At 42.1% G+C, this 26,063-nt stretch overlaps 1 protein-coding gene across 14 annotated transcripts in view; it reads right to left on the bottom strand.

Moving 5' to 3' along the window:
- The window catches only part of LOC126918331 (mucin-5AC-like), a 304,827-nt gene that overhangs the window by 176,839 nt on the left and 101,925 nt on the right, over positions 1-26,063 (bottom strand). Inside the window, exons 1-2 of one of the 14 annotated variants that reach the window (XM_050726095.1) lie at positions 21,055-21,370; positions 1,205-1,278 (exon numbers count right to left, since the gene is read on the bottom strand). The exons of 9 other annotated variants lie outside the window; for them this stretch is intronic. The gene's annotated coding sequence lies outside the window, so the exon portion shown is untranslated. Of the gene's footprint in view, positions 1-1,204; positions 1,279-14,048; positions 14,404-18,459; positions 18,816-21,054; positions 21,371-26,063 lie in introns of those variants that run through there. 4 more of the 14 variants (XM_050726096.1, XM_050726094.1, XM_050726097.1 and 1 more) reach the window with 4 other exon arrangements.

Here is a 26,063-nt window from a genome sequence, read left to right as displayed (position 1 = left end):
ATAAAAGAAACACGAAACCACAGAAAGATTTAAAAAACAATAAGTGATCAAAATTAAAGGATAGCCTGAGTAAAGCAGCGATCTTAGCGAATAGCGGAATCCGGTACAATTCTCCAAGATCGTGTGGCCATAGTGAAAGGAGAAAACCACGATAAATTAGTAGGCTGCGGGAAGCGTGACGCTTTTTAAAAGCCATGATTTTCTGATGAAAGCTCGCGTTCTAAGGCGCGCTCGCGCGGTTTATCGAGAAGGGGTGAGAAAGGGGACAGAGGCCAGGCCGCCTGCTCCGTTTAGCTGCAACCTAGCAATTACCTGTAGGGCATAATTGTCATCCTTTACGTTTTCCAGGACGGTCTCCCCGTCCCTCTTTGGTTGCTTGCTTACTTGCTCCTTGCTCGAAGCGACCCCTGGGCCACCCTAGCGGGGGCGTTGGGTCACGCGAGGCCGTGCCTGTCGCAAAAGTCCACGCGACGCGCACAGCCACGCAATGCCGAAACAACACCGACTTACCTTGCCAGTATCAGATTTCTAATTACTAATTTACTCCCGCCGCACATCCCCGCGGAAACCCGGCCTTTCCAACCGAGACCAAAGCTTTCGACCAGCGAGAGTTACACGCTCTTTTAAAAGTTTGCGTTTCGAATGGAAATTATCAATTTCTTCGTCGACCGAATAACGGTACATTGTTCTGTTTGATGAACCAGCTGGTCGAAATGTGGCCGTCGCATCGTTGTGGACGGGGCAGGAAGAACAGATTCCACGATGAACTATTTGATAAGTTAACCCATTCGAGGTTTGAGTTTAGCTATAGGATAATAATCATGTTTCTTTTTGGTCTGAGGATAATTCTTTGTGTTTTTAACTTTATTTTTAAATTAATGTAAGTTTCAATTTTTATATATTCTTTTCGCTAGTATCATAGAATTCCCTCTATAAGTTATTGAATACTTCCTAACTTAGAATATAGTGTGTGTTCAAATAGGTTTACAAGAAGACCTTTAAAACTGCCAGTGTAGATTAATTTTCCTTATACTGCACGCCGTTAATAAATATCAACTTCATTTCCGAATTACAACTTTTATTTATTCCTATTTTAAATGTACTAACAATAAATGTGCCAAGACTTAATAGAATATACCAAATGTATTGTGTATATTGTCAACCTCGAGTAGGCTAAAATGAACAGATGTGTTTGGTGACTTACCAGCCAGGAAAAAAGGGTAGGCTCGAACGATTAATGAGTTAAATACTGCTCTATAGAGACGTCGTGGTATTTACCTGGAAGCAGAAGATCGTTTCGTGAGGGGTTAGTGATAGTCATGGTAACGAGCAAGGTTGATTTTTAAGGATATATTCGTTGAGGGATAGGATGGATGTGTTAGAAGAAGGGTTAAGGGGGTAAAGGAAGTACATCGAGTGAGGTGATGCGAGGCAGGAAGGTACGAAGGCGGGCATAATTGCGAAAATTAATTATTGCCATGCACGAATGTCATGTGTCTCCCTGTTATTAGCCGACGGGCATAATTTAAAGGGAAGCGACTTGTTAACAATATCGTGCTCGTCCCGAAATTGGTGTACGTGGATAGAAATGCAAGTAGGAATTGGTACCGTTCTTAGCTTTTAATAGTTCAAATTTATAATTAGTAATGCTATTAGGTATTTCAAATTTATTTAGATATGTAGTGAATTTCTTCCATGTTTCATAATCTAAGAAATCTAAGAAATCATAATCTAAGAAAATAATATAAGAATGTTACGCACGCTAAATTCTTGTCTAATTAAATTATTTCCTTCAGGAATATATTTAGAAAGGAACTACACGTAATATTATAATGTATATGTATAAACACAATAAATATCAAATTAGAAGTATTTGTGATGCTACTGACGTAATAAAATTTTAAGGTACTGAAACTCGTGTTATAATTCGATGAACGTTACGACACGCGAACACCGACCGATTTTCACGACTCATTCACGAAGACTGCGTTCTTCGAAACAACGACGACGGGCACGCCCAATGTTTAGAATTTTCAACGGCGCGGCTCTTTTGTTGAACTTCAAAATATGAGCAGTTTTCAATGTAAGCTGTTGACACAGACCTGAACTGAATGCACCACAGAATTTAAATGTATACAAATACATGACTATATTTTTACAAGATCTATCGTATCTCGATGTTCATTTAATGGAAAATATCTTAAATCAGCGAAGCTTTCCAAGAACATATGTAATATTTCTTTAATCAATTGATTTTTACAAAAAAGATATAAAAAAGCTTACAGATCATTAGAAAAATGCGACCTCAGATGCAGGGTACTATATACAGGTTGTATTGTAACATGTGGAGCCCACTTCAGAAGTGGATAGGAAATATCACAAGAACAATGAAAAAAGTTTATATGAACATATGTCCTGTCCGATCTGATTTCAGAGTTATAGCCGTTTTTGTGTTTCAACAATCCGCAACTGTTTACCTTCATAGAAGGTACTCGGACCCTCGGTCTGTATGCAAGCTTGCAATCGTATGAAAGAATTTTGCAATATTTCAAATATTCCAGGTATAATCGAATAATACAAACCAAGGGCATCCATTTCAATGAAGTTAAGCAGTCGCGGATTGTTGAAACACAAAAATGGCTACAAATTTGAAACAAGGTCGGATAGAACATATGTCTGTATGAACTTTTTTCATGCCCACTTTCCCGCCCACTTCTAAAGTGGGTTCCACATGATATAATATAATAGATACTATATAATTGCTCTCTCATTAGAAATTCATTAGAAAATGCAAAGGCGCATTCAAAAGCAATATTATTCATGACACGATTTGATAAAACAAGCAAAAAATTCAACCTCATAAACTGACCGCACACCGACATAACCCAACAACCATACGCCACAAAACCGTCCAAAAACCCTCGGTACCTTGAATAACTACCCGGTTATTACTCATTTCGCCCTCAAACAAACGTATTATAATTCTAGCCCTCATCCTAATCTCATAACACCGCGGTGGCGGTCGCGGTCGCGCGATACACATAATCGTCTCACAGCGTGGTGCATCAACCTTTGAAGCGGCGTTCCGTTCGTAGCGCGCATTACAACATTTACTTACTGCCGTTTAACCACTTATCACGTCGGATCTCAGTGCTCCCGCAACGCGCCTAAAGGCAGATTTCCGCGGAGTTGGAGAGGGAACAGGGACACGGAGCGAAATCGAGCGGTTGCACGCCAACGCGAGTGCAACAGGGATCAGCTGAAAGAGATGAAACGCGGAATAGCAGCGAGAGGGTTGAGCCACAGTGTATATCCGTTACACGGAGCGCGTGGGAGCGTTTAACGCAGAAGCGTGCGAGCTGGCTGTGCGAGTAACGGCGTCCTTTATCAAACGATATTGCACGGCTCGCATGCTTCAAGGACATATCTGACGGATATCAAGTCGACTACTACTCGATCCGGCTAACCGCTTACGCCCGGCGCCTCCTCTCCGTTCGTTCCAGCCCTCCCGGGGCGAGCTTCCCTTTGCACCAGTCGAATCAGATATTTACCGATTCCAATTGCTTTCGTGATTGCGTCTAAGTGGCCTGGATAGGCGTGTTTCGCCGGGCACGCGGTAATGGGTATCGCCGAGCTAGCCACCTCGCGAAGAATTCGCTCTGAATTTCAAAGGATCGATTCCTGGTCGATTTGAGGGGAATTGTCAAAATCGGCAAACGTTATTTGGTAGCCGAATAATTTTTGTGAAGGTAGGTGGTTTGTGAAGGGAACGGTTATTGGCGTCTCCGGTGAAATGTATATTTGAGCTTGGTGTTGGTATAATAATTATTAACAAATAAAATGAAATTAGCGAGGATTAAATTAAATTGTTATTCGTAAGTCGTTTGTTTTCGTAATGAGTCAGTTTATAGATAGGTATAAGTAACGCAATATAAAGTATGTATATTTGATGATTGTCAGGTGACTGCGTTTCTTCAGTCACTGAATGATTAAAGTTATGATTACGTATGCAACAATGCGCGTCACTGTTAAGGAACATATAGCGATGCATATAATTATTCTATATCCATTTAACTGCGAATTCTTAAATGACCTTTGATTTCTCTCGTTGAACAAAGTAGTCGATATAAAACGCTGTGTTTACATCGTGTTTCTTCAGCACTATAATATGATTTACTCAAAAAAATAAAATCACATTAACCAAAGTACCGCTTCAAATAATTAATTTTTTACAATTCTTTTATCATCATCTATCTCCATTCTACGATACCTCGATCGAAAAACAAAATATTTGAGTCAATGAAAACTAGACTACTCTCAGCCAAGTTTCTCGTGTGACCTCTTAATCCTGGTATACTGTGCGTAACTGTACTGGAACCCGACGCATATTCGAAAAATGCATTTCGAGGGAACAACCGTGGACAATGAAATATGCATTTCGTATCAAAACTTCTGGTTTGGTCGACGGTTGAATGAAATCCGTGAAGGATTGATCGTTAGAGACTAGAAGGTTCGTGAGGCATCGTAAATTATGATAGATACGCGGACGAACCAAGAAGAGAGAAGAAGAAGAAGAAGAAGAATAAAGAGAGACAGAGAAAGGACTGTAGGTTAGGTGAATACGCCAAGGGGTCTCTCTGCTTGCCTCTGATGTGGTCTGTGGCCTGAGCTTAATAACCGTCGGCCCTCGGCCTCCTCAAACAAACGTTTCTATCCGTTGTGCATCTCTTTGCCTCTAGCGACGAGAATCCTCAACGATGACACGGATGAGAAAGAAAAATGACAATGCGGAAAGCCACCTATATATTGTGCTAATTATCGTAATAAAAGTCAGTAACTACACTTTATAAAAATTTGTACAATCATGCGAAGGACCTAAGAAAATACAAGAGTAAGTATATTGCAATAAAAACACGTCAAACAGGATGGCTGGAGTTAAGAGATATAATAATATCTTTAATCGTAAACAAACGTACAATTGATAAAGATTAATCTATAGAATAAAAGAGTAACGAGCGCAAGAATAGTGCAGGTACTATCTCCTAATTATTAATTATGCCAGAAGCTGCGCTTCTTTATCATAGACCAGTACACGGTTCCAAAAAGCTATGCTCAATACTTTCCAACGTTTTGCACACCTGTGACAAATTTCACCGCAACGGCGAGCGACACTGGAGGAAGAAAAAGCATGGTCGAATGGTCGGCCAGCCAAACGGTACACATTAATCAGCTGGTCGAGCTCGATGGTCAAATTTCATGCGAGCCACCGAAAACGTTGTCCATCTGAACGAGGAAGAAATTTATCTCCGCGTCGCGTCGCGCCGTGTCATTCATGGATAAAACGCCGGACCCTCGAACGAATCAAACGAACGCGACCAAAAAGCGGCGTGGTCGGTAAAAAAACGAGGTTGATACGTGCTGTCGAGAGGTACTCCGGTATTAAAAACGCGGATAAAAGTCACAAGGAACGAGCCATCGGATTATATCGTTGCCCCGAACGTAGTCGTGTGTAGGAGGCAATGCAAGAAGAGCCATGAAGAGGGGAGGGCGGCGAGTGGCTCATCGACTGGTACAGCCTAGTACCGATATTACCCTGCACCCTCAGACCAACCAACCGACGAGCAAGAGAAACAGAGACTACCAGGTGAATAGAAAGAGAAAGGTAGAGAGAGGAACGAGGCAAAGAGGAATATGTAAGCTCGCGTAGATATCCACTTCCCTTCCGCGATCAATTAATTCCGGACACTAATGCTTTTCTAAAGACACACACCCAGGCCAGGGCTCACCACTCGGTGGGCTGATAACCGACTATTCCTAGAGCCGTCCGTCCGAACCGTCGAATTGCACGTCACGCGATTCCATCGTGGCTCCGTTGCATTTCCCTCTCGACGGCTACTACGCGATGACGGAGTTACTCCGATCACCCAAAAATTTCGGAATATGAAATGAAATGTTGTTTGTTCTAGTGAATTATAAGTCCTATATTAATAATTTTAATAACATCCCTTTAACAATCTTGATGTATAAAGTAATTTGCTGTATATGCAAAAACATGAAGATTACAAAGTTGGTTTAAGGTGATTTTACAATTTAAGGAGCAACAGTGAAAAATATCTCATGGACTAGTAAACTAAATCCTCTTTTTAATCAACGGCTCATCAACCTGTTCCAATTCCTCTACTACTGTTTCCGTTATCCCACATATTCAGCTATAAAAAACTAGTCTAGGCTCGAGCGAACAGTATTTCTGACTGGCATCGACTAGATTCGCAGCACCGCTCAAGGCGCATTCCCAAGGTACAATAAATCATCGGTCTGTCCCGCTCTCGCGTTCTCCATCTCTATTTTCGGAAAATCGACGACGTTTCTCCCCCACTAATAGGCACCTATCTGCGCTGTTACTCCGTTTCTACGACTACGAAGCCGATTCATTCCCTCCCTCTTCCTCTCCAGAGTATTCTAATTGTGAGAGACAGTCCAGGGGAAAATACTCGACGGAAGTTTCCACGAGCCTCGCCTCTCCGACATATCGCTGGTATTTCAATGTGTCACCAATACCAACGTCGCAGCGACACGGCAACTCTTACCTTTACGTAACACCTACACCGTTTCCATCCCACCCATCTTAACGGAATTAATTCCGAAAGCAAAATTAAGTACCTACGAGAGATGGTAAATATAGTCGCCGAACATTCTCGGGACGAAAGGTAAACTAGAAAGGTTGGTCGCGTTCCACTTCGTAAAGCAAATGCACGATTTTCGAAAGACGTTCTCAAAGATAAAGGTAAGAGTCTCTAGTTTCACTCTTGTCCGCTCTAGAACCGGAATGCCTGTCGATCTTCCGCGAGAGACAGGGTGAATAGATTACTCGGTTCTCTAGAGGAGGAACGTCTGCTATTGCTATACAAACTATAATGTTTCTACGATGTTTAATGTAGCAAGTTGGCCGGCTAGCAATCAGACTATTTTTCTCCTATAGAAGAAAAAATAGGATGTATCTGACACTTCACTGTGCCTATGTGAATCTAAAGACGATATTACCGCCAGTGGAACTACTTCCACGGAATAAAAATTTCATACTAGATTCGCGAGAAAGTGCATGTAGCTCAAATGCGAAATAATTTCCTATCGTCTTTTCAGTTTTTTAATTATACATATTAGATCGTCAGAAAAGTTTCTTTCGTTTTATAAGGAAATTATATTATTTTGTTGAATTACGTATGATCCATTTTGTTCTATCAAAATAAAGATCACAACGTTCGACAGATTGGGTTTCATGTTTGTATAAAGATGCATCGTTGTAAAAGACGTGTCTGTAAAAGAAAGGCACTTTTCGGACAATCTAATATATATGTATGTTATGTGTTAATATATATGTGAAACAAATCTCAAAACATATTTTATCGTATCAAAATGGGATTTGATTTTCTTTGTCGAATAAACAACAATTTCACAGATTAATCGACATATTTGTCGACAACCTTATCGGCGAATTCTTTGATAATGGTGCGCACCGACGGCTGAGCTTTTGAGAAGTTCTCGAAAGTGACGTTGATCCCTCCTTCCGTTATCCGTTGCGACTGTCGCTCACAATTAGCCGTCCCGAAGGATCTGCCAGCCAGGAAGAACAGAACAGAAGGAGTACCGGGAAAATAGAGGAGAATAAAATGAAGGGTGGGAGGGTAAGATGGGGGTACAGGGACGAAGTGACTGCTACTTGACGGCGCATCTTACATGACAGTCTTTGTACTAACTATCAGGTAACTCCTTCCTGTCGACCCCTTCGTATCTCCTATTTTCACCCTTTCCCAGCTGCGAAAGTCTCCTCTTCGTCATTGCCATTCAACAGTGAAGATAGTTAAGAGCGGAAGAAAGAAAGAGACGGCACGAAAGAACGAAGAAGGTAAGAACGAATTAGACAAGTGTTGATTAAACGTGATAAAATTATTTTAAAGAAAAGTAGAAGTAGAATAATGTTAAATTCATGTTGATATAATTACTGAAAAAGTATAATGAAAGACGACATCAGTTGCATTAGATGTCTGTGTCAGGCCATTTACCGACTAATTCTACTTAACGGCAGATGTATTAAGTATGAAATAGACAATTGTCTACAAGAATTGTCCTATATAACTACACGTTATTGAGAGCTAAATATCATTTAAATTGTGCTTCGCATCTAACATTAATCGTAATATTCATTGTTGAAATTTATTTCTTGTATTGATATTTATAATGGTAAACACGATATTGATATTTACTTCTGTCTATCAAGCAGCGCTACTTGGTTACACTGCAACATTGCTTACTGCCCCAAGAACTAGAAACTGATTTCCATTTAACTATCGATCACCGCTATTTTTATCATTTTTAAATTGGAAACCCATTTAAAAACATCTACAATTTCCGCATTTGGTTTAGTTAATGAAATATGCCCTATTTTGAACTTTTTCCATTTGAACCACTATAGTTTACTATTATGAAAACTGACGATTAACTCGCACAAAAGCCATAATTATCGTTCGACACTCTTCAAACTTCGTTTCACAGGTATTTCGCGTCTGACACATACGGGAACAACGAACAACCAACCCTCCTTCGCGTTAATTTTACACCAACACAACACTTTTCGACCCGTTCGTCGCCCACCTACACGTAGCCACCGTCTGAGGAAAGCATGAATGCCCAAACGAAGGTGGTATGCCGTAGGCAGGGACAGCTCATTAATATTTAGACGTATTTTGAGCGGCGGGCCACCACCATCACCGCCATCAGCCTCGCTAACTTCAGCCCCATCGTCGTCGTCATCGTCGTCGTCGCCTTTATACATAATTATACGCGCGAGATTGGCGAGTGTCGGGCGAGCATCGCTGCCTAAAGATTCTTCGCTACATCCAGCCAGGAAATTTTCCCCGGCTACAATTCGCTCGAGTCGTTATGTGACCAAAACTACGAGAGAACTGTTATTATTTGTTAAACAATAAACAATTATTGTTTGTCGCAATAATAACAATTGTTTGTCGTGTAAAATTTGCACGATAGCTTGTCTTAGATCAAGTATGATTTTGATAACAAATTTTTGAAAAGATAAAGTAATAAAAAAATTTGACGTGCATTTTTGCATGCTCATAAAATTGTGTCTTAATTAAGACGTTTCAGAAAGAAGACTGCGTTTGAGTATCTATGTTTATAAATTGAATATTTCCTTTCGGAAAACTTTCACTCCTAATTACTTAGTTCTTATTATTCTTGCAAATATCTTTTTATATAATTTTAGGAAACACCCCGCGCATAACTGGCAAAATAATTTTGTTAAAGTGAAAATTCTGTTTTCTACACTAATTTTCCTTTATTATATATTCCTAAAATGTTTGAATCGTTTTGTGTTACACGTTTTGGCTAACAAAATAAAATTGTTTCGCTACATCGCTAATCAACTCTTACTGAGAATCGCTTGATTCTGATCGACAGGAGGGATGATTAAAATTGTTGTCTCCCCCAGGCACCTAATAGTCCGGACGATCGTCTCGTCTACTGCTGGAGTTTCACAAAACGTCTAGACTGCTTCAAAGAGTGTAGATAATAGACGAAAATAGTTCTACTATCGACTTTGTGCCGTCCCTCGCGTAATTTCCACTGATCAAGACTTATTCATTTGGCTGCTGTTAATTAACTCCTTCTCGAGCCTAATCGACACGAGAAGATTTTGATTATAAAACGAACACAAAGAATCCTTAGAGAAATACCAGCTTTCAACGTCAAATCCTTAAGGTAGGAACTTCAATAAAAATTCGAAGATGCAATAAAAAAATTGAATTCTAATGAACTTCCAATAACCTAAATGTCCTTTGGTAACCATATGAAACCATATGAAAAGCGCAGCGCAAGATTTAAATCATCATACTTTAAGTCTCCACTTAAAACTTCGAGCCCATCGCCAATTTCAAGACACTCCACCAATGGTTGCCAATATTCGAAGACTGGTGCTCATTAATATCGATCAAATGACAACAATTTAACCAACGATAGAAAAATCTTGGCGGATCAGAAGTCGATACGAGACCACCTCTCGAAAGACACGCTGTATCTGATACCTCCGTTCACATACAGAAATTCATTACCCGTGACTAGACGTTCAGTTGGTTCCTGTCCGGATAGTTAAAATCCACGAAATCGACGTTTTCGTCTATAGAATAACAGTGCTTTTGAGAGTATAGTGGTATCTTACCACGAAATGACACATTTAATCGAAGAAAATGAGACTCACGAGAATTCGAAAGGGGTCCGAGACGAAGACTCAGAAACAACGAAGCAGTCGTACAATTCGTGGTACTCTCTTCCAAGCTTCCTAATCGATTGCCGGGAGTTTTAAACTTTACGCCGACGTCCCCTTTTGCGCCCTTCAGCCGTTCTTCCGTTCACTTCGCAAAGCCGGCGGCACCGCGAAACGAACGAGAAACGAAGGAGAAATGAAGGAGAAACGAAGCACGACTGGCCGGCGACTGAGACCAACCAGAGAAGAAGAGAAGGAAAGGTAGAGCGGAGGGGCGAAGTCTGTAAATTTTCTTACATTTTATGAGCCATCAGAATTTCATAACCTCGAGCCAGTCCGCGTGGTACTTTGCACGGGAAAAGTTTCCGCTGGCCCGGTTCTCCTCTCCCGCTCCTTTCTTCCCGCTTTTTCGCCCCTGTGTTCCGATCTTCGTCGCCGCTGTTCATGGCGGAAGAGAATGGATTTGGGGAAATAACTGGGGAGGATTGCAGTAAGACCGATGCAACTTCTGCGCGGAGAAACGTGCGACGGCATTATCGTCTCTCGAGAATGATTTTGGTTTGGATGCTTTCTTCCTTAAAAAGAACCACCGTTGAAAAAGAAAGTAAAAGTAATTCCTATAAGCGTTTCCGTTCGCCAAGAGATTCCAAAAACATCCAACATCCGCTCTTCAATTTATATTTAAAAAATTACCACTGATAAAAAAACAAAAATTATTCCTTGTACACCATATAGAATTTAACCGGAATACACATTGACCTATTACCCTTCGGAAGCCACGGTTTTCTACAATATTCGTTCGTTTCAGCAATTACACGTTCGCTTGCGCTCGCATCAGCACATGCTGTTAATGGGTTTGTATTAATTGTGACGACGATGTGGACGCGCAACAATGGACACAATACGAGAGACGATCAATGAGTGGCGAAGTATATTAACGCGCCCGCCTCTGCGTACTCTCATTCACAAAACCGTGACGCGCTATCACTTTCTCCTTCGATTCATTGATTCGATTCGCATATTCTCTTTCGCATTCTGTTTCTCTCTTCATCTCTTTCTGTATCGGCCATTCTACCATTCGTCATTGCACGCAGACTTCTCTCGGGTGTTTCACGTTTCGTTTATTATCGACGGCGACTGGCTGTATCCGCTTTGCCGATCTCGTTGGTTTGTTCTCGACGATTAACCGAACAGCAGATCCACGGACGACGTGCGGAAGTCCCTCGACGACGTGGCTTGCGTGTCTCGCGGTCGTGCTTTCGCGTGACTGCATGCTTAAACAGCTTGACGTGCTTGATGCGGCCATGTCGATCGCGAACTTGTTAACTCGCATCTGGCTAACAGCATTTCTGATTTCCCGCGCGTGCACTGCTTTTCCACCGATTTCTCGCGTGTTATTTTAGAAGCTGGATAAATACTTTGTTCGCAGATCGAACAATTTTTCTGTGTCTTTGAGAAAACTGTATCGTTACACATAGCTTTTTAGCACTTTCATTTTCGTTAATATTCAAATTAGCTTGCGTGTACTTTAATAATTGGAAACATACATATGACGACTTCCTCAGGAACATTCTTTAAGATAATATCATTCATTCTTTAAGAATAACAAAAATAATTAACAGATCGTAAGAATAGAGATCTAATATCGAATATAAACAAACTTTTTTCGAATATTTCTAATACTATCTTTTTTCCTTAACTTTATAAGGACTCAAAAATTGTATACGTAACGAGAAACACGCAATATCGTACGGCAAAAGACAGTTGCCCGAAGTAGAGAAGCATTTCCTCACAAATCGACGGAAACTCTCGAAAGAATATTATAACGCTTCCGCTCTGCATAGAAAAAGCGAGGCGGGTGAAGTTTATGGAAGCGGGCGTGTATCGAGGTGAATTCGCAAGCATCTCCGTAATGGCCGGAGTGGCCACTCTCGTGTCTCTTTTTTCCTCGAAAATTGCTTCACAGGATAGGTTGCAAGTGGGCGGTTCTCAGCGCCGTGGAACCGCCGAGAATAGAATAAAGGTCGTCCTTGCCAGACGATGAAAGCACAGAGTGGCGAGTGGAAAAGCTCAGAGACGTGTCGGCCATGTTGTCAGCAAACTTTCGTCCTCCCCCTTAAATATAAATGTATACGTGCGAGAGTCGCCGCGATAAAACGCCTTATAGCATGAGTTTCTACTAGGCTATCATACACATTACCTCACGGTGGACTGTATGCATCGTGTTTATTACGCGTCCATAAAAATATCCAAGAATAAGAAAAATATAAATACGAGCCTTTCTTGAAAATTGCGAAATCATACGACTTCGTGGAAATTTCTATGTAGAAATATCGAAATTGAAAGAACGATAGATAGATTCTCTAAAAGATATTTCTGTGATAGAAAAGATATTTTCCTCGCGGTATAAAACCTAACTTTGAGTGATATTCGAGTCCTTGTTACGTCAGATATTATTCTTATTATTTTTTTATTATATTCAATTTCTGGAAATTATGTTGATTTTTGGGCAATTAATAGTAAAATAATTTATTTCCAGATAAACGTTCTCCTATTTTACGCATATTTTCCTACTCATGAGTATTTCTAAGCGAGCGATCATTATCGCGTTTACGACAGTACATGACGGTCCACCGTAGGTTCGCGCGTATTCTCGAGCTCTTTATCTCCCTTGATCGCGAAACAGTTTCGTCCAATCGGCACCGACCACACGCGCCACGAAATAATTGCAGTCATTCCGAACCATTCGGTTTATTGGTCAAGATAATCTCATCGCCCTACTTCCACGTCCTATCCATTTTGTCTTCCTACGTGACGTCTATCTAACTTCGTCAAAATGTTTCGTGAGTCGAACAGATTCCACTAAAACCCAACCTGTGATACAAGCTCAATAACACCGAAAATGTGCCACAGCAAAAATAAAGTTATCTTAACGTTCAACAACTCTTCGTTAGCTTCTCAATAGACGTAACATTTAGAATTTCCTTAATTCATGAACCGCTTCTTAATTTATCTAACCACACTTTAAGAGACATAAAAATTTGACAAAGACGACCAAAAAAGGAAAAGGTAAAATAAAATTAGAAAATTTCATAGTTGCACGGTAATGCACGCTCCTATCGGCACAGTCGAGCAGGAGCAGTAGGAGTGTCCGACTATGTTCAGACAAACAGCACAATTCGGGGAAACGTCGACGAACGAGGTTCGAAGCACACGCGTACACGTATGGTGGCAGTTCAGCGCGACTCGGCCGGCGATATTTCACCGAGGCAAATCGAGTGAAATGGTTCAGAAAGGATCGAATCATCCGCGTTTTGGTCGAGTAATCCGAGCATACCCCACTGTTGCCGTCTCTTTATCTTTTTCCATCCTCGTCCCCTTTCCCGATTACTCCGTTTCTATCTCGCGCACAGGTGTTTATCCGACCGTACACCCGACACTATTTTCCCCTTTCTCCCTCGATTCCACGTACGATCATCCCCAGATTTATTTCTCATCGGGAGGAAAGCCAGTTCTGCTTCCGTTTATAGGGCACACGATAGATCAACGACGTTATATGCAATCTACTATTTCGATTAAGTTATACACGCCTTTCTGATTCTTGTCACTTACAGAAGGTAAATAATTCTCGGGACGAACTATTGACCATGTAATCTATAGTAATTGACCAGCAACGTGCACACCCGTGATTTCAAAAATAGGAAAAACGAAGAGACACAACGAGATAAATCGTAAGAACGCAAGGGGGGATGAAAACAACGTTGCGCCTACTTACTGTCGAACGCGTAATCAGCAGAAGCACGATGTTTCACTCTCCCTGTGAGTGTTTTTGTGTATTGTGACGGTGCGTGTTCGTAGTGACGTGCAGCGACGGTCGTTCAATTACACCGGGTGATCGGTCACATCCAGATTAACGCAATCGTTGGTGTCCTCAGGAGCGGCGGGCAGCAGCATTGCGTGCGTATCGTGGATGATGGGTTGGAACGCGTACTCGCGCGGAAATCGTCGTGGAAATCCTCGGCCGTGGATATCCTCGCCGTCGGTCGTACGTAACGATCCTCGCTCATGCCGTGAGAATCTCTCGCGGGCACTTGTCTTGGATAGCCGTCAGGAGCCGCGGGGGCTTCAGAGAGGAGGAGAGGCCAAGCTTACGTAGGAGGAGGTGAAGGTAGAGTAGGAGGAAGAAGGTGGATAGTGGTGGTGCTGGTTGGAGGTGGCGGTGATTCCAACCTCGTGGAGAAAGAGGGATGAGGAGAGTTGCAGGAGGTAACGCGAGGGAGAGGGCGGAGGTATTCTGCCCCACCCGTACTCGCCTCTGATTGGACCACCCCCGCTCGCTTTACCCCGGCCATCTCTCCTCCTCCTCCTCCTCCTCCTCCTACTACTACTACTATTCCTCCTGCTCCTCTTCATCCTCGTCGTCCTCCTTCTCTGCCTCTAGCACCTCTTCCTCTTCTCATACTCCTCATACTCCTCGTCCTCCTCGTCGGCATCCTCCTTTTCCTCCACCTCTCATCTCGCCTCTTACTGCTGCCGCGCCGTTGCTCCTCGTCATCCACCTCATCCGCCTCCTCCTCCTCTGCAACCGCCACCTCAACCTCCTTCTCTTTTACCGAGCTGTACCTTCTAGTCGGCTCTCTTCTTCTTCTTCTGGTTCGCGCCAGCTCACTCTGTCCGTCGGCGCGCGTAAGAACGCCCGCCTCTTTTTCGATGCACCGGAAAACAGGTGCGGAAGCTAGTGTGTGTCGTGGGGATTCTAGGATTTCTACTGGTTCTCCGGGAGAACCATCGCCGGCTAGGATTCCCGGCATTTATTCCCAGGATCTCCGTCGTATCGCGGAACACCCTTCGCCCGTTGCATTTTCAAAATTCTGAAACGAAGAAACCCCGTCGCCGACCGACGGTGCACGCTCGATAGGCATTCACTCGCTCTCGAATCTCCGTTACGTTTTACCCGTGTATTGCAACGCTTCGCTAAACTGCCGTCCAAATCATCTCTTCGTTCGCCCCTTTCTTCTTCTTTTCCTATCTCAGTCTTTTCTGCCGTTACTTTTTACGATCGTTTATTTTTGTTGTGATCGATAAGGAGCAGGTGCTCGAAAGAGCGTTACGAGTGCTCTCTGTGCCGCCAATCAAACGCAATTATTTTTTAAAAGTACACTGTTTCTATTGTATTGAAAATATCCGGCTTTTAGGGAATAAAAAGATTGTGGAACCTGGTAGTACTAAACGAATTCGTAACGAGAAGAAAATTGAGCTGAGTATTATACGTCAAGTATCGGGCCATCTACCTCCTGAGGTACATTCTATCTTTCAAAATTTTTGAGTATTATATCAAATTTTGTGAAGCACAAGTTTCTTTGCAATAACTATTTCCCATTTTGATCCTGGATAACCCATTTTGATCCAAGTCCTCAACTGGACTTCACAAGTTCGCTCGTTTCCACCGGATATACCGTTTCTATTGTCGAATAGCCATCGTATTTCGAGCGGAATAAACGATTCGCACGTTCCGACTATAAATTACGGCGCATTTGCGACGAACGCTCAGCGGAAAGGTATCCGGGACAGGAGACGGACAGGGAGCGCGGCGAGGATGCCTTAAGGCGACGGCATTTCGATAATTGGAAACCAATGAGGCAGCAGTGGGAGGGTTTCCAAGCTAAAAATCAACCCTTCCACCCTACCTTCGGGCCCTAATGAAGCGAACCTTCGCCGTTGCCAGCCGACGTGCATGCCTCCGCGTCGTATTAATTGCCTGCCTCCCCGACTTCTCGTCCCTCGACGTCCTCCTTCCGCCCCCACCCATTTAAACTACCCCATGTTCACCCCTTGATTCGCGTCCTGCCGTTTTGCCTCCTCTTCTTACGTCGCGCCGTCTCGCAGTTAGTCGCGATAGCGCATTTTTCGACAAATTGGATCACGCTACCGTGCAAACGGCCAAGAAACGGCTAATACTCGCTGGAATAATGGACCGGTGCGGCACGATGCCGGTTACTCAATGGTTAAAGTGAGAATGTTGAGTGAATAAATCGGGCGGTCTTCAAGAATTAGAGTTTTTGGTGGTAGAGTTTTCCTTCAAAAAGAATAAGGAATCAAAAAATCTTTAAAATGTTCTAAAGATTTCTGTTCATAAAAATATGAAACAGATATCGAAAATATATATTTGATTGAGTCGTCGAAAGAATAAGATATCTAAGGATTTAACATGATGTGATGATAGGTGGTAAATGGAATATGGGAATGAATAGGAATTTAGTAAAATATGATGCTGAATTTCTGTTAAAATATATACAGATTCAGGCTCCATCTGTTGTCGTTGTTAATAAATAAAAAGTTTGACGTTGAAATTTGTATAATTGAATCGACAATATCATTACGTAAAAGTAAAACGTACAATTTTCACGATATGTGAATTTTTATGTTCTAATTCTTCGATTTCAATTTATTAATCGAACGAAATGACAAAGGACCACCAGAATATAAATTCCTTTTATAATAAATTTTCTGAAGATATTTGTATGCACATCCTCCACTACACACCACGATTAACTGATCATCGCTACAAACAAAACTAATTTGGAAATAATATGTAAAGAGTTACTATCACTGAACTTTGTAACGTCGTCTAACACTAAGCGCAACCTAACAAGAAGGAATAAAACGATTAATCAAACCATTAGCTATATTACGATAACTCTTGCAATCATAATAACTTTATTTTCAAGCAAGAACTACCTTTGTCAAAGAATTTGTTCACAAAAAATATTATACGGTATTAGAACATAGTTTACTCAAATTTAAATGTCTTTCTTTCAAGAAAGATTGATCGAATCATAGTTACGTTATACATCAGAATATTTGAGGTGTATGTTGGCGATAGAAGGTTTAAAAACACTAGAGTATATTTAACAATATAATTTATTAAAGTATACCCTACGTGTATACTAGTCGTATAACACAACTGCTGGCTTGATTCGTGATTACGAATATATCAGCGTAAGGGAAGTATCAACTTAGCTGCTACTGCTCGTGTCATTCGATAACAAAGATTGCCTCACTACCCTGTTCGCTATATTTATAACCGTCGGAGTTGACAAAAGGCGTTGGGATTTTAATTTCGAAGGTGTTCTCGAAAGATCCCAACGAACGCTGAACTCTCGACCTTGTTTACGAATTTTAACTTTTCGGGTAGTCAACTCGAGGGCATATGATCACGATAAAAACGACGGATTTTGATTAACCATCGGTAACCGCCTATTTCGTGTAGCGAATTCACTGGACGGAAACCGTTATGAATTTTACCGTCGAGTGCCGCTACATATTTATCTATGTTATATATCAGAATGTTTAATATGTACGTTTCCGAAGTTTCAATTTTGGAGATCTTGTGGTCATAGAAAATATTTGGGCGGCGATCCTTAGGTGGTGCCTTTAAGGTTGAGCGAGGTTAGGGCCACTCTGAACGTAATTCCGTTAGGTAGGCCTCGAATCGATATAATCAACGGACACGCAGGGGGTGAGTTTTCACCCGATGCCGGTTGCTTCACTACTATTCTTCCTCCTAAATTCAGAGCTCCCCGCACGGTCTGTAATCTTCGGACGCTCTCGAGAACGACCCTTATTCCTCGGAAGGGAGCGCAATCCGATTCGGAGCTATCCGACGGTTTGAACCGGTGTCATCAAAAGGAAACCTGCCGCCGAAATCAGATTGCTAAATGTTTTCCAAACTTGTGGATCATCGCGTTCCAACGATTGCTTAGTAACGTATCGAAAATTATTTAAATTGGTTCTTTTCTATAATTTATCTAATATAAAGTTTAAAAACTAGGTATTAAACAGGCAGTAAGGGCCATAGTAAGAAAAAATCAATGATGGATAATGAAAAAATTGTATTGAGCTAAGAGAAATGATGGAAACTAAAGGTTAAATATAGAAATAATCTACTAAGTCTGTGTACAAATTTTCAATACAAATTATACTATGTACAAGTATAAACTCTAACAATCGTGGATAATGGGAGAATTGTATGTGTGTATTGTATTCCTCCAATATTATTAAAGATCATTACACAGAATCGCGTTCCCTCAACCTAACATAAAATCAATTTCGAAAACGCAATTCACAAAGCAACACTGCATTCTTCTCACACGCTCTGTTTTTCCAAAAAAGAAACAGACACTTACATCTCAAATCTGCTAGGCCATCAATATGTCACCAAGCACTTCCGTTCTCCTCCATTAAGTCATTAATTCAATGTAATCCTTTCATGTTCAAACCGACGTAAAACTGACACATCAGGTAAAATACACAACGAATAGTGTCACAATTGCAATGGTCTTGAGGCTGGTTCACCAATGGCGACGACGCGTACGTACACCGTCGGCGACGTCGAACATCTTCGATAGGAAGAACATAAGTTCATAGGAAGAACAAAATGGAAAAGAGTGACGCGACAAGTACTCGGTACTTTCGATGACGGAGCCAAGACGCCGGAATGAACATGGGCGCGAGATGTGGCACACCCCGAGACCTAGACACTACTGAACCAGCCCCATGGCAAACCTTGTTAACGGCAGTCGACAACCAAGTTTAAACTTCGGGTAACAATTCCCCTACCAGCTAACTCTCTCTTTCTCTCTCTCTCTCTGTTTCTCTCCTCGCGTGCTCTCCCCCTCCCTCTGGGAACTATCTCTCTCTCCCCCTTTGTCTCTCCCGTTTGCCGCGGCGGAAGGTGATAGAAGAATTCTTAAGAAGCTGGTATAATTAATCATCTCTCGATCGAATCATCCGAGCATCGTGATAATTCGGGGGTAAAGTTGGTGGTGGGTGCTGGACGAAGTCGTTCCTTGAAAAATCGATTCGTAGGTGGTTTCGAAAATTCAGTGAGTGATAGGAAAGTGAATTCTTTTAGTAGTAGAGACAAAAACATAGGTTGTATAATTGGTGAGGATAAGTATCGAAGAATGAAATAAAATGTCATTGGTATTATAGTAGTGACGTGATTGAAGAAAGGATTTTTCTAAATGCAATCGAAAAAGGTACTTGCCGTAAACTATGTTTGTATACTTAAAAATCTATACTACTTAAGAACCAGATACGATAACCTTTACGGAAGAAGCACTTAAACTAATGAAATTATATTAAAAGCAAATTTCTTAAAGCATAAATAATAATATACAAACAGAAACATATCTTTGTACAAAAGAAGTACCCAATACCAGCTAATAATTCCATAAAACCAACTCCATTTCTCTTACAATTGTCTATTACCCTCGAACGAGATCTAAAACCTTCGTACATCGTTGAAAGCATCCCGCATTCGAAGAAACTGCAAACACCCTCATCGCAGCCCGAAAAACCAGTCACCATCTACCTCGTGCAGCACCGTATTCCATCGAAGGAGAAACAGAATCCAGGGGAAGTGACGTATCTACGCGGAACTCCAGCCTAAGTTCGAGCTGAATCAACTTAAGATGGGGCAGGAAACTCCGAACGGGTACCAAAGAAGTCCTTTTGTACTTGGCCTTGATCGGCCCTGTCTTTGGAAACCGGGACGAAACGCGCCAGCTGTCGTTAACCCCGAATCCCGGTGATCCTTCGTGGCCGAAAACGGAGCACCAGACACAAACCGGTGAGAGTAAGAGGAAGAGAAAGAGAGCGAGAGTGAACGTAGGAAACGAGCTTCCTACCAAGTTCACCGCAACCTTCCTGAGCGGCGCGTTGGTGCGAAACTTGGTAGCCGCGTAACAAGAAAGAAGTAACTATCGTTGAAGCGGACTAGTTTGTTCAATGGCACGAGCCGTAGAGGTGGCGGGGCGGAGGGGGTGCAGCAAGGGGGCCAACGCCGAAAGAGAACGAGAGAGAGAGAGAGAGAGAGGGAGAGATGAGAAGGTGAGTCGAAGTTCTTCGCAAGAACAAGAACAAAGTTCCGGACCAAAGCACCTCTCGCCCTCCGCTTCTGTTCCTCTCCTGTGGCCCCCTACTCCTTCTGGTCCCCCTCGTGACCCCCCTACGTGTATGTATAGTCTTGCAGATGCGCGCACTTGCCAGTGCGACCAGTTCACCTTGGAAACTTTGACGAAAATCAAATTCCAAGTGCACCGGCCACGCAGAAGCCTATTTCACTCGGAGGGCTATTCCGAATTTGCCATCGCGAGAAACGTACCAGCGGGCGAGAACGCGACCGACCGAATGGATACAACGATATCGAAACGTAGCTGATACTAGTTTTCATGGAGGTGGATGTTACAAGTTTAGATACGCAAGTGGAATAGGGGTGTTTGAGATCTTTGGTACATAAGTCTAATGGACTGCCGAAGTGGATTTTGAAGATGCGGATCGTAGTAGCAAAAAAATGGTTTTGAATTTATGTGGTGCAGTTTGATACTAAATTATAGGAACGTGATGTGAATGCAGTGCGTGATTCCAATGATAACTTATACGATACTTGGCCTTATTAATAAATAGTAAAACTCGTGCTACTTGGATAACCAATTTTGTCTAATTATAACCGAGATTATCTATTAAAGAAAAAACGTACAGTTTTTAAATAGTACACGTAGCTTGGTCTTCACGTTGAAGACCACAAAATGATAATTTTCTAATATGTGCTCAGTTAACAAACGAATGACACATCTTTAATTAAAACAGATTCACACTTCAACAATCAGAAAGAGTCTTCCAGGTATGAAATAGCAGAAAGTACCAAAAATTGAACCTACCATATCAATAAACACGAAGAGAGTATAAAAATGTCTCTTTGCACAAATGGTACTTACTCGTTCATTTCGATCGAAGACAGGCAACGCTTGCGAGAAGGATCGTACCACGAGGATGACTGGAGATCCGTGTGGAAGCCGGAAGAACGCGTGAAAACGCGGTCACTGATAAGATCCTGGATCGTTGGTAACGATTTGGATAAGGAAACACGCGTCCGCGATAGCGAAAAGAGAAGGACGTAGACCCGTGATCGACGTTAGCCAGCCGTACGAGAGATCAGTCCAAACGGTGCGCGCCGCGACGTCGGCGAAGAGCGGCGATTTTCCACGAGCAACCCCGAGAGGTCGTACACAGCGAGAGAACGGCGGCAGCGTCAGTAGGAGGACGTCGGAGGAAGAGGAGGTGGAGAACGAGGAGACGACGGAGGTGGAAGTGGAAGGAGCCAGAGGAGAATTTCGAGCTGGTATTGGTGAGGAGAGAGGGCCGCGCGCCGCGTCGCTACATCGTCAGGAGTTGCGCGCCTGTGTGCGCTCGTGAGGAGTTAGATTAGAGGAGAGGAGAGACCAAAGAGAAACGGAGAGACCCGGGAAACACAGACGATCGAGGAGAGAGGACCGACGGACAGAGAGAGAACGAAAGGATGAGAGGAGGCAAGAGGAGGTTGGATGTGCGTTACCGTGAGCTAGTGGTAGTGAGAGTAAAACTTTTCTCGCTTGTGTTCGTACGTACGCATCGACTCGCCTCCCGAGGAAGGGAGGCAGGGGCCATAGCCAGAAAGAGAGAGTGGAGAGAAGAGAAGAAGAGACGAGGAGCAGAGAAGCGGATAAAGGTGGAGGAACAGGAGGAGGAGGAGGAGGAGGAGGGGGAGGAGGAGAAAGATAGGGCGTAGTACGATTTTGCTGGTACGGAGACGAGCTTCCAAGCAAAACGCGTGGTCCACCTCCGAGTTATTTCCTTTTCCAGTCACCCTCGCCTCCCCCTTTAGGCCCGCCCTGTCCCTTAGGCTGCCTGGACGGTGCAAATTATTACCCGTCGCAGGTGCATTTTTTCTGTTCCTTCGGAGCAAATGTTTCTACTGCGGAGGAAGCGGCGTCGTTCCTTTTCTTCCTCACTCCAGAATATCAGCCGCGTGATGGAAAGTTCTGGAGAACTGGTAACCAACAGCTTTCACTGTTTCCGCTCAGGGACAAACAGGAACCGAGTTCGACCGTGAGCTTCGCCCGGTTGCTAAACCGGACTGTTCTTATTATTATTACAGCTAAAGAAACTGAATACCATGGAAACTGAAATACGGAAATCTTCGCAAGCCTCATTTCAATCCTAGTTGTTCCAAGGAATTTCATGACATATTTACGTCATTGTTTTCTAGAATATGACTAATTGTCAAGTTAGGTTCCTTTCCGAAATCTGACAAAATTTGATTACAAACACCAACTTCCAATACTACTCAACACTTGTACCATCGTCTCAAAGTTATTCCACAAAAATTTTATTAAATTATTTCTTCGCCATTACAGAATTCGCTTGGGCCACCGTATTTAGAGACCCAAACATCTCTAGCGTTCATCAACTAGAAGCATTCAGAGCCAACAAGTATTCGGAATTCTTGGGGAAGCCCCGGCGGCAAAGAAAGCAAAAGCCTTGCGGAATCGTACGTGGCGAAACCGAAGATGCCTTATGATCGCGGACAGCAGTTCGTTCCTCGACGGTAGGCGGACTACCGAACGTCGAGTTTAATGCAGATTAAGGAGCGCGGGGGCTGGAGGGTCCTTTGTAGAACGCGTTTCGTTCGGTATTAGCTGGAAGTAGCTCGTAGAACCGTGGTATTACCTGGAATTACGTCTCAATCTACCGTGGCCGTCGACTAAACTAATATTAAAACTTTTAACGTAGTTAGAGCGCGGCCCGTGGTTGCTTTACCGTCCGTGAAGCTTCTCTCTCTTTCTCCCTCCTCTCTTTCTCCTTGCCTCTCTTCATCGTTCTCTCCTTTTAAACCTCTCTCTCTCTCTCTTCTTCTCTTCCTGCTTATACATGTGTACACGCGCGTATACGTGTCTATAGCTATCGGTATGTGTATGTGTGCACAGGTTGCATTGACCGTTACTGAACTTTGATGTGTTTCCTGCACAAAATTCACCTCCGAAGTCATAAATTAGCTACGGAGACCGATGCGTCTCTCCCTTTGGCCACCACCCTTGAAGCTGCACCAATACACCAAGCCCTCTGCGCTACTCGAGAGACCGTCAAAAGCAAGCAACCAGCACGTATCTACGACAGCTCCCTCGAAATTGTCCGAGCAGCCGAGAGAGCTCCGCCTGACCCGGTCCAGCCGCCTCGATCCAGGATAAACTCATTTTTCAACAGATCCTAGGAAGCGAACGAAACCAACGAAAGCGTTCCTCCGTCCTTCCTTCCTCCTTCCTTCCGACCGCCTCTCTTCACAACTGAATATTTATCGGCGACGATGAACGACGGATCGGCCAGGTCTGTGTAGTTTGCATATGCCGTTAGAGAAGACTCTCGCGTAAACGGGCATCGACTATTTCGGGGGCTGCAACGTGTTGCAGTGACGGACACCGAGCCAATGTCCCGGTTCGTCTGTTTAGAATTTCATATTTTACACGATGCGCCGCTTTGTAGCCGAACCAGACAAATTATTATCTCTATGTACTTTCATCTTTTGCTCCGATGCATTACATTTACACGGAATGGTCGTCTGTTTCGGTCATTCGCTCTGTGATCGATAGAAATTTCTTTTTGTTCACGGTGATTATCAGAAATAGCAAAAGTTTTGTGAAACTATAATGCTTATAATAGATTGTAGAATAAAACTTGTAATTATTCGAGTTACTAATATAGCACACATTCGTTAGAAAAGGAATATCGACCAAAGGGTGTCCATGGATTTATGACTTCAACTCCATATTGAAATTGAAGAAGAAATTAAAATTGGAATAAAAATCCAGTGAATTTTTATGATTTCAGAATTCGTCATTGTTTTCTGAATAAACGCAGTGTTACGAAGCAACATCAACTGAAGCACGTCCATGCATTCTGCACGACAAATTTTTATTCCACCGCTTAAGGAGCAGTCCTGTCCTGCCAGATCAGAACTGCTTCATTTAGAATCTATTAAGTGGATTAAGATCTACCAATGAAATGGTCGTTTCACCTTCGTCTTCTTTTCCGTCCTTCTTCTCACCAACTGTTGGCAACTTCTACTTCTTCCAACTTCCTTCGAAAGTTCGCTGTGAAACTGCAGCCGAACACGAGAGGATTGCGTAGACGGAGGTTAAAATTGAAAATCAACGGGAAAATTTACACGAGGAAATGTAAAATCGCAAAGAAGGCGGAAATACGAGATCTATTAGCGGAGATAAACGAAGAGGAAATTATATAAGTTAAGGAATGACGGTCTTTGATCCAAAAATGCCCTCGTAAGGTGTTCTACGGTAAGCCAACATGGTTAATTGGAATAAGCGTAGATTTTCTATGAATCCTTGTTTTTCATTCTAAAATTCATCATCTGTGTTTTATCTCTGTCATTATCTGCTTTTTGAAAATATTTTTGTATATTAATATTTTATGTTTTCTATATATATTATTCATATATATATTCTAGTTATATGTAATTGCGGTATCACTGAAATATCAGAAATACGGGTAATTCTATCATCGTAATACTATCTTCAGAAAGCTATTATCTCAGAAATAATAGATGTTCTAAAATTGACTAAATTTAACTTACTTCTAAATCGAAGAAAACAAGTAATTAGATAAAAGAAACTATTCTTAAAGTTCCAAAAGAAAATATAATAAATTAATATCGCATTTTATATCAGCAAATATCACATTCTTTGTGAAAAAAAATACTTCGAGATATCAACACACTTTTGAATATTCGTAACACTTGTTGAACAAACTTCGAGCAAGTTGCTAATAGGAAATTATTAAAATCATTCGCGAAATATAAAACTCAATTACACAGAAAATTCGAATCGAGAACTAGTTCACGACATTCCGAACACGTGTCAGGAGAGTTTGGTACAACGTTTAAGAATGTTCTATATTCAACGCGTGAAAGGCTGAACATTAAAGACATTTAAATTCCTCCTTCGTTTTGCCTCGTCATTAAGAGATACGATTAGTATTTACACGCCATAAGCAGTCGCGCTCTTCATATTTCTGCCAATTACCTTTAACCTTCACATAATCGTTGGAAATGTTGCAGTAAGTTTTCTTAAGTAAAGATCAAACATAGAACGAATCTAAAATTAAGAATAAATTAATATTTTCTTTAATATCATTTATCGAGAAGCATCGCGTTTTTCGAAGTTGTGTATAACTTTCTTCTTACTAATTTTAAAATATAAGAGGAGAAATAACGTTCATCCTTAAATATTAATAAATTTGAGATCTTATTATTTACGATCCATCCAGGAGCATCATTAATAAGCTTACTACTTTCATCTGGAACCATCGCATAATCTTAATTCAATCAAGTTCTTTAACAGTATTAACAGTCGAAAATGCAGCCACAGCTGGTCAGACATCCTCTACCACCGATTATACCACTACTTCCCAACAGGACGAACTTCCTAATAACTACGAAGGAAAAAGAAGAAGTCGAACGAGAAACTTCCAAAGCCGAATCTCTTCCACGTGAAACGTTAATGACTTGAAGAAACGTTCCCTATTATCACAGTCGAACGATAGAGCACACTAATTAACATGAATTACCATTATATCTAAACTTTCCACCCAATCCCATCAAATCGACCATAAAATCTACCCTATACGTCGTAACAAATGCAATTCCATTTTTAAAGCATCCAACGTTTCAAACATACATTCAGCGTACAATCTCTTTCAATATAAGACAATCTTTAAATACAGGAAAGAAAGAAGGATTCATTGATAGATTTTTTAAAGAAAATCAGTACGTTCCTCTAGAAAAACGAGCGAGTTCCTCTAGAACAGCGTGCTCGCATCCTCGATCTTCGAGGAGGAGTGCTGAAGTCTTGCCCCAGCGATTCCCGATGTTCCTCCCCGCGCGGCCATCCTGGCC

This window comes from Bombus affinis, chromosome 7 (assembly GCF_024516045.1).
Source record: "Bombus affinis isolate iyBomAffi1 chromosome 7, iyBomAffi1.2, whole genome shotgun sequence".
Taxonomy (NCBI): domain Eukaryota; kingdom Metazoa; phylum Arthropoda; class Insecta; order Hymenoptera; family Apidae; genus Bombus; species Bombus affinis.
This window is presented reverse-complemented; position numbering and strand designations above follow the sequence as displayed.